General features: G+C 43.9%; 1 protein-coding gene across 1 annotated transcript in view; it reads right to left on the bottom strand.

Moving 5' to 3' along the window:
• Positions 1 to 10,000, bottom strand: part of UTP3 (UTP3 small subunit processome component) — a gene marked incomplete at its 3' end in the record, with an annotated part of 18,779 nt that overhangs the window by 6,603 nt on the left and 2,176 nt on the right. Inside the window, exons 2-3 of the mRNA XM_078885083.1 lie at positions 2,970 to 3,026; positions 2,092 to 2,148 (exon numbers count right to left, since the gene is read on the bottom strand). The remainder of the gene's footprint in view (positions 1 to 2,091; positions 2,149 to 2,969; positions 3,027 to 10,000) is intronic.

Below are 10,000 nucleotides of genomic sequence, written 5' to 3' on the forward strand. Positions count from 1 at the left end.
ACTCAGCACTGCCACCCATAGACTCAGCACTGCCACCCATAGACTCAACACTGCCACCCATAGACTCAACACTGCCACCCATAGACTCAGCACTGCCACCCATAGACTCAGCACTGCCACCCATAGACTCAACACTGCCACCCATAGACTCAGCAATGCCACCCATAGACTCAGCACTGCCCCCCATAGACTCAACACTGTCACCCATAGACTCAGCACTGCCCCCCATAGACTCAGCACTGCCACCCATAGACTCAGCACTGCCCCCCATAGACTCAACACTGTCACCCATAGACTCAGCACTGCCCCCCATAGACTCAGCACTGCCACCCATAGACTCAACACTGTCACCCATAGACTCAGCACTGCCACCCATAGACTCAGCACTGCCCCCCATAGACTCAACACTGCCACCCATAGACTCAGCACTGCCACCCATAGACTCAACACTGTCACCCATAGACTCAGCACTGTCACCCATAGACTCAACACTGCCACCCATAGACTCAGCACTGCCACCCATAGACTCAACACTGCCACCCATAGACTCAACACTGTCACCCACAGACTCAACACTGTCACCCATAGACTCAGCACTGCCACCCATAGACTCAACACTGCCACCCATAGACTCAGCACTGCCACCCATAGACTCAGCACTGCCACCCATAGACTCAACACTGCCACCCATAGACTCAACACTGCCACCCATAGACTCAGCACTGCCACCCATAGACTCAGCACTGCCACCCATAGACTCAACACTGCCACCCATAGACTCAGCAATGCCACCCATAGACTCAGCACTGCCCCCCATAGACTCAACACTGTCACCCATAGACTCAGCACTGCCCCCCATAGACTCAGCACTGCCACCCATAGACTCAACACTGTCACCCATAGACTCAGCACTGCCACCCATAGACTCAGCACTGCCCCCCATAGACTCAACACTGTCACCCATAGACTCAACACTGCCCCCCATAGACTCAGCACTGTCACCCATAGACTCAACACTGTCACCCATAGACTCAGCAATGCCACCCATAGACTCAGCACTGCCCCCCATAGACTCAACACTGTCACCCATAGACTCAGCACTGCCCCCCATAGACTCAGCACTGCCCCCCATAGACTCAACACTGTCACCCATAGACTCAGCACTGCCACCCATAGACTCAGCACTGCCCCCCATAGACTCAACACTGTCACCCATAGACTCAGCACTGCCCCCCATAGACTCAGCACTGCCCCCCATAGACTCAACACTGTCACCCATAGACTCAGCACTGCCACCCATAGACTCAGCACTGCCCCCCATAGACTCAGCACTGTCACCCATAGACTCAGCACTGCCACCCATAGACTCAGCACTGCCCCCCATAGACTCAACACTGTCACCCATAGACTCAGCACTGCCCCCCATAGACTCAGCACTGCCCCCCATAGACTCAACACTGTCACCCATAGACTCAGCACTGCCACCCATAGACTCAGCACTGCCCCCCATAGACTCAGCACTGCCACCCATAGACTCAACACTGCTACCCATAGACTCAGCACTGTCACCCATAGACTCAACACTGTCACCCATAGACTCAGCACTGTCACCCATAGACTCAACACTGCATAGACTCAGCACTGCATAGACTCAGCACTACATAGACTCAGCACTACATAGACTCAGCACTACATAGACTCAGCACTACATAGACTCAACACTACATAGACTCAACACTACACAGACTCAACACTACACAGACTCAACACTACACAGACTCAGCACTACACAGACTCAGCACTACATAGACTCAGCACTACATAGACTCAACACTACATAGACTCAACACTACACAGACTCAACACTACATAGACTCAACACTACATAGACTCAACACTACATAGACTCAACACTACATAGACTCAACACTACATAGACTCAACACTACATAGACTCAACACTACATAGACTCAACACTACATAGACTCAACACTACATAGACTCAGCACTACATAGACTCAGCACTACACAGACTCAGCACTACATAGACTCAACACTACATAGACTCAGCACTTGAGTCAACTTCTCACCTCTTCCGGATCCCGTTCGACATCAAACAGCAAGGCTGGACGTGCACTGGTCAGGCTCTGAAACAACATCGTCAACATCGTCAACATCGTCATCATCATCATCATCATCAGCAGCATCATCATCATCATCAGCGGCATCATCATCAGCAGCTTCACCATCATCTTCAACATCATCACCATCATCTTCAACATCATCACCATCATCTTCAACATCATCACCATCATCTTCAACATCATCACCATCATCTTCAACATCATCACCATCATCTTCAACATCATCACCATCATCTTCAACATCATCACCATCATCTTCAACATCATCACCATCAGCTTCATCAATATCACCATCATGACCATATTCATCATCAGCAGCATCAGAGGCATCATCATCAGCAGCATCATCATCATCAGCATCTTCAACATCATCACCATCAGCTTCATCAGTATCACCATCACCATCATCATCACCAGCATCACCATATTCATCATCAGCAGCATCATCATCAGCATCATCATCAGCAACATCATCAGCAACATCATCATCATCATCAGCTTCATCATCATCAGCATCATCATCATCATCATCAGCATCATCAGCATCATCATCATCATCAGCATCAGCATCATCAGCATCATCAGCATCATCAGCAGCAGCAGAATCATCATCATCATCATCATCAGCAACATCATCATCATCAGCATCATCATCAGCATCAGCAGAATCATCATCATCAGCTGCATCATCAGCAAAATCATCATTCATCGCTGCTGCTGCTACTCGCTAACAGCACTTGCCCCTGCAGCCCGTGTGAGCTACCCGGGGTGCCTTTGCCTGTATCTGTGTGTGTGTGTGTGTGCACGTGACCCTGTGAGCACACCTTGGTTCTCTTCTTGTCGAACTCCTCCACCTCGTCGTAGAAATACTCCGAGGACTCCTGGGGAGAGAGAAACATCATCACCATCCATCCACCAGGGGTGGGCAAACTTTTTCCCTCAAGGGCTCTAAAATGGGTTCGAAAATTTGACAGAGGGGCCCGGGCCAGGAACAGATGGATGGAGTGTTTGCGTGAACTCATATAAATGACGTGTAAAAATCATTCCATGAAAGGATTTGGCCTTTAACAGGTAGCAAAGCATTCATTTGCAAGGCAATCGAACAAATTGCACGGACATTAGCGATACAAAAACATGTCGTAACGTGACTGATCAAACATCATTAAGACATCTGAGGCCTGCGCCCAAACCAATTACCTCGCTTGAACTTCTTTATTATCTACATTAGCAGGTTAGAGCGGCCACGCAGGCTGTGTGTCGGAGATTTGGCTCCAACCTCGCTGCAGCAGCAACACAGCATCACTTTCAGTTTCGGTGGGAACAGTGTTGTTGATCTCCCACTTTTGCCAGCGCATCCAAGTCTGGAGTTATTTTGGTTGTGGAAATTCTCAGGATAGATCTGAGGTGCTGATCCGTTAACTGTTGAATGTCAGCTCACACACACAAGTCGAGCCAAACAAAGTCAGTATCTTCTGTGCAGTCCTCCGGAGGTTTGGAAACGTGGCTCTGTTAAGCGAAGCATAAACGTCGTTCAGTTTAACAGAGTTGAACTTCTCCTGTAGGTCGGAGTCAGACTGAAGATCTATCAGTTCCAACTGCAGCTCCTGTGGTGCTGTTTCAGGGTCTTGTGATAGGGGGCATGACACCAGCTGAAGTGACTGTTCAATGTTTTCGAAATCAGAGAACCTACAGCAGAATTCTCCGTGCAGGTCCTCAAGCGATTTGCTGTCTTTTTAAATCCTTTATATTAAGTTCACTCGCTTGCTTGCTTGCTTGCGCGCTTAGGACCGTGCAAATCTTTCGGTCGTTTTTTTTAACCCACTTCCCGTGATCCAATCGAGCTGACGTTTTGCACACAGACTCGTTGTGCGTGACGATTTATTTTCGTGAAAAAGAATTTCCAAAATGTTTCACTTTTTAGGAAAACTTTTTTTTCATATTTAATTAAAAATACCAATGTGATAAAAATGAAACTCTTACTCAAGAAAAACAGAAATGAATGATAAAATAAAACCGATGCCACGCATATAAATGATTTATAGCGAAAAACTTTGTTCTTACGGGTTAATTTTTTATTAAATCCTTTATATTAAGTTCGCTCGCTTGCTTGCGCGCTTACGACCGTGCAAATCTTTCGGTCGTTTTTTTTAACCCACTTCCCGTGATCCAATCGAGCTGACGTTTTGCACACAGACTCGTTGTGCGTGGCAATTTATTTTCGTGAAAAAAAAAAAAATTTCAAAATTTTCCACTTTTTAGGAAAAACTAAATTTCATATTTAATTAAAAATACCAATGTGATAATAAGTATAACCCGTAAAAACAAAGTGTTTCACTCTAAATCCTTTATATGCGTGGCGGCTAGAGTCCTCTCGTCCTCTGGCTTGAGATGGCTGCCACCTATGGGTCAGATGATTGCCTGCCACCATTAAGAAATTGGTAATTACATATAATTTTGTCCTAAGAAGTGTAACATTTTGGAAAAAAAATTCACGAACATTCATTGTCACGCACAACGAGTCTGTGTGCAAAATGTCAGCTCGATTGGATCACGGGAAGTGGGTTAAAAAACGACCGAAAGATTTGCACGGTCGTAAGCGCGCAAGCAAGCGAGCGAGTGAACTTAATATAAAGGATTTAAAAATGAAACTCTTACTCAAGAAAAACAGAAATGAACAATAAAATAAAACCGTTGCCACGCATATAAAGGATTTATAGTGAAAAACTTTGTTTTTTACGAGTTAATTTTGTTTTCGTTTCGCGGTGCCACTTCCTGCACGGCAAGTGTGGGGAAACGAGCGAAAGATTTGTTCGCAATTTTTCCGGAGAACAAAGTGAGCTTGGATTTGAAGGCTTTCACATGTCTGTACATTATGGGAACCTCATTTGCCAGTAAAAATATGACAATTGGTTTCTTACCCTTCTATCTGGCAACAAAACTGACACCTTTTTACAAGGAGTCATGTTTGCATAGACCGCAATACCTGCAGTCATAATGCAAACAAAAAACACAACTCTGATAATGTATGTGCACTGTCCTTGAAGTTGATTGGTCCACACCCGAGACAGCTTTCCTTAGAGCCTAGTCTCACATGGTCCTTGAAGTTGATTGGTCCACACCCGAGACAGCTTTCCTTAGAGCCTAGTCTCACATGGTCCTTGAAGTTGATTGGTCCACACCCGAGACAGCTTTCCTTAGAGCCTAGTCTTACATGGTCCTTGAAGTTGATTGGTCCACACCCGAGACAGCTTTCCTTAGAGCCTAGTCTCACATGGTCCTTGAAGATGATTGGTCCACACCCGAGACAGCTTTCCTTAGAGCCTAGTCTCACATGGTCCTTGAAGTTGATTGGTCCACACCCGAGACAGCTTTCCTTAGAGCCTAGTCTCACATGGTCCTTGAAGTTGATTGGTCCACACCCGAGACAGCTTTCCTTAGAGCCTAGTCTCACATGGTCCTTGAAGATGATTGGTCCACACCCGAGACAGCTTTCCTTAGAGCCTAGTCTCACATGGTCCTTGAAGTTGATTGGTCCACACCAGAGACAGCTTTCCTTAGAGCCTAGTCTCACATGGTCCTTGAAGATGATTGGTCCACACCCGAGACAGCTTTCCTTAGAGCCTAGTCTCACATGGTCCTTGAAGTTGATTGGTCCACACCCGAGACAGCTTTCCTTAGAGCCTAGTCTCACATGGGTTGGACCAGATGACGCCAAAAGGCGCACAACCCAAAGACAATGCACCATCAGAGTATGAGAGCTCGGGGCAAGCATCTACACTATGGGAACCTCATTTGCCAGTAAAAACATGATAATTGGTTTTTTACCCTTCTATCTGGCAACAAAGGTGTCAGTTTTGTTGCCAGCTAGAAGCGTAAAAAAACAATTATCATATTTTTTACTGGCAAATGAGGTTCCAATGGTGTAAATGCTTGCCTCGAGCTCTCATACTCTGATGGTGCATTGTCTTTGAGTTGTGCGCCTTTTGGCGTCATCTGGTCCAACCCATGTGAGACTAGGCTCTAAGGAAAGCTGTCTCGGGTGTGGACCAATCAACTTCAAGGACGGTGCATACATCATCAGAGTTGTGTTTTTTGTTTGCATTATGACTGCAGGTATTGCGGTCTATGCAAACATGACTCCTTGTAAAAAGGTGTCAGTTTTGTTGCCAGATAGAAGGGTAAAAAAACAATTATCATGTTTGTACATGTCGCGAACAAACTGATCTCTCCCCTGCAGTTTCACATTCAGCTCATTCACGTGTGAAAATATGTCCACAGCAAACGCAAAAGTCACTAAAGCCAGTTCTTGTCGCTTAGCTCAGGGGAATTCGTCAGATTTCCCCCATCAACTCCAAAAATGCGACGATGCCCTCTTCTTTCAGCTCCCACACTCGTTGTAACACTTTCCCCAAACTTAACCAGCGGACACGACAGTGGTACAGCAAGTCCTGATGATGATCCGCATCAGTTTCCTCCAGGAACGTAATCAACAGACGGTGCTCAAGTCAAATTCTTCGGTTTTTTGTCGGCAAAGTCACGTAGGTAAAAATAAAATTTAAAAAATAAAAAAATCACGACGTTTCGGAGGCAACACAAGCTTCCGTCTTCAGGTGGAACCGTCACAGCCACGACAGCTGCATCAAGTAAATGAGAGATTGCAAGAGCTACCACTCCGTTTATATAATGGTTGAGGGGGGGGGAAGGGCCAGGAACGGCTCACTTTTTATTAATATGGTAAGGTGAGGCTTACGACTAAGAATAGACAGCATAACAAAAGACTGAGCCTTTGTCATGCTGAAGTCCCCTTGTCGTATACAGTTCACAAGTTTTACGACTGTTTTCACGGCACGATTAAGCTGCAATAGAGACTTACGCAGCGACTCCTGATGGATGACGCAGAGAAGGAACGTAAGATGCTGGACGGGATTAATTCTAGATTTGAAGCTTTTCGTGACTGCAAGGAATCATCTTCTTAGGTTTTTTTTCGGTAAAGTCACGTAGAAAGTAAAATAAAATAAAAACAAAAATCACGACGTTTCGGAGGCAACACAAGTCTCCGTCATCACTTGATACAGCTAATCTGGCTGTGACGGTCCCACCTGATGACGGAGACTTGTGTTGCCTCCGAAACGTCGTGATTTTTGTTTTTATTTTATTTTACTTTCTACGTGACTTTACCGAAAAAAAACCTAAGAAGAAGATCCTGGACGGGGTTTTCCTCTTTCACTTCATCCTGGATTCTTTTCAGCAGCCCAACATTTTTCCCAGTTAAATTTGGCGATCCATCCGTCGCGACATTGACAAGTTCACTCCGAGGATGTAGCGTCATTCTTTCGATGACAGCAGACACCTGGTTATACAAGTCCTAATCTCCCCGCGTTGTTCCTTTCAGGGACTCCATGATCAAAAACTCCTCTGTTATCGCAAAACTGTCGTCAATGCCTCGGATAAACATGAGAAGCTGAGCAGTGTCTTTTACGTCCGTACGTTCATCCAGTGCAAGTGAATATAATTCAAAGGAATCAGACTTTTTGTTTAATTCACAGGCTACATCTTCTTGGTTCTGTCGGTAAAGTCACGTAGAAGGGAAGTGACTTTACCGAAAGAACCAAGAAGATGAATCCCTGCAGTCACGAAAGCTTTAAATCGAAATATAAATATAAAACAATAAAAAAATTCTCAAGTGGAGAACAGGTCTGTCGGAAAGACAGTGTCATTCACATCATCATCAACATCATCATCATTAGCATCATCATTAACATCATCATCAACATCATCTACATCATCATCATCATCTTTTTTTTTTCGATTTAAAGCTTTCGTGACTGCAGGGATTCATCTTCTTGGTTCTTTCGGTAAAGTCACGTAGAAGGGAAGTAATAAAATAATAAAAATAAAACATAATAAAATAATTCTCACCACGTTTCGGCCACAACGCAAGCAGCCGTCCCTCAGGTGAAGAATGAAACACCGCCAAGCTTGGAGCGTATATTTAAGCTGGGTTGGAGGGGGGGAGGTGCGAAGAAGAGCGCCTTGACAAAATAATGTGCATATCAAGAGGAATTTAGCATATGGAAAATGCGTAGGAGGTGGGCGGGGGGTTTCAAAGTCATATTATGGCCGTACATTATGCAGGATTAGCAGCATCAAAGGGAGGGGATGGAGGTGTTTCATTCTTCACCTGAGGACGGCTGCTTGCGTTGTGGCCGAAACGTCGTGAAAATTATATTTTATTATGTTTTATTTTTATTATTTTATTACTTCCCTTCTACGTGACTTTACCGAAAGAACCAAGAAGATGAATCCCTGCAGTCACGAAAGCTTTAAGTCGAAAAAAAAAGATGATGATGTTGATGATGATGATGTGAATGATGATGATGATAATGATGTGAATGATGATGATGTGAATGATGATGTGAATGATGATGTTGATAATGATGATGATGTGAATGATGATGATGTGAATGATGATGTTGATAATGATGATGATGTGAATGATGATGATGTGAATGATGATGATGTGAATGATGATGATGTGAATGATGATGATGTGAATGATGATGTTGATAATGATAATGATGTGAATGATGATGATGTGAATGATGATGATGTGAATGATGATGATGTGAATGATGATGATGTGAATGATGATGTTGATAATGATGATGATGTGAATGATGATGATGATGTGAATGATGATGATGATGATGATGTTGATAATGATGATGATGTTAATGATGATGATGTTGATGATGATGTTGATGATGATGTGAATGACGCTGTCTTTCCGACAGACGCTGTTCTTCACCTGAGGACGGCTGCTTGCGTTGTGGCCGAAACGTCGTGAAAATTATATTTTATTATGTTTTATTTTTATTATTTTATTATTTCCCTTCTACTTGATGACTTTACCGAAAGAACCAAGAAGATGAATCCCTGCAGTCACGAAAGTTTTAAATCGAAATTCACTGGCTTTATTTTTATCAATCAGTTCCACACGGCGAGTCACAGACCTGCGTGATAAACTGACTTTTTCAAATTTGCTTTTGATCTCCGGACACAAAACGTCTGCTGTCTGTACCATGTATTCTTTTTACAAACTTGCCTTCGGATAAAGTGCTAATGAGTGGTAATGTTGGTGAGAAGAAGTTTAAAAAAAAAAATCTAAATCGAAGTGAAGAAGGAAATTATTGAAAAGTTTGTATAATTAATGATTTTTCAAACTTTATGTTTTATGTCCTTAATGGGGAAATGGGGGCATTACAGGAGGAAGGTAAAATCTAATTGAATAATATTATTATTTGGACAAAACTAATAGGGTTTTTACCCTTCTATCTGGCAACAAAACTGACACCTTTTTACAAGGAGTCATGTTTGCATAGACCACAATACCTGCAGTCAAATGCAAACAAAAAACATAACTCTGATCATGTATGCACTGTCCTTGAAACCGATTGGTCCACACCAGACAGCTTTCCTTAGAGCCTAGTCTCACATGGTCCTTGAAGTTGATTGGTCCACACCCGAGACAGCTTTCCTTAGAGCCTAGTCTCACATGGTCCTTGAAGTTGATTGGTCCACACCCGAGACAGCTTTCCTTAGAGCCTAGTCTCACATGGTGTTGGACCAGATGACGCCAAAAGGGCGCACAACTCAAAGACAACGCACCATCAGAGTATGAGAGCTCAGGGTAAAGCATTTACACCATTGGAACCTCATTTGCCAGTAAAAAATATGATAATTCTTTTTTTTACCCTTCTATCTGGCAACAAAACTGACACCTTTAGCAAGGAATCATGTTCGCATTAACCACAATACTTGCAGTCAAATGCAAACAAAAAACACAACTCTGATA

This window comes from Lampetra fluviatilis, unplaced genomic scaffold (assembly GCF_964198595.1).
Source record: "Lampetra fluviatilis unplaced genomic scaffold, kcLamFluv1.1 SCAFFOLD_1210, whole genome shotgun sequence".
NCBI lineage: Eukaryota > Metazoa > Chordata > Hyperoartia > Petromyzontiformes > Petromyzontidae > Lampetra > Lampetra fluviatilis.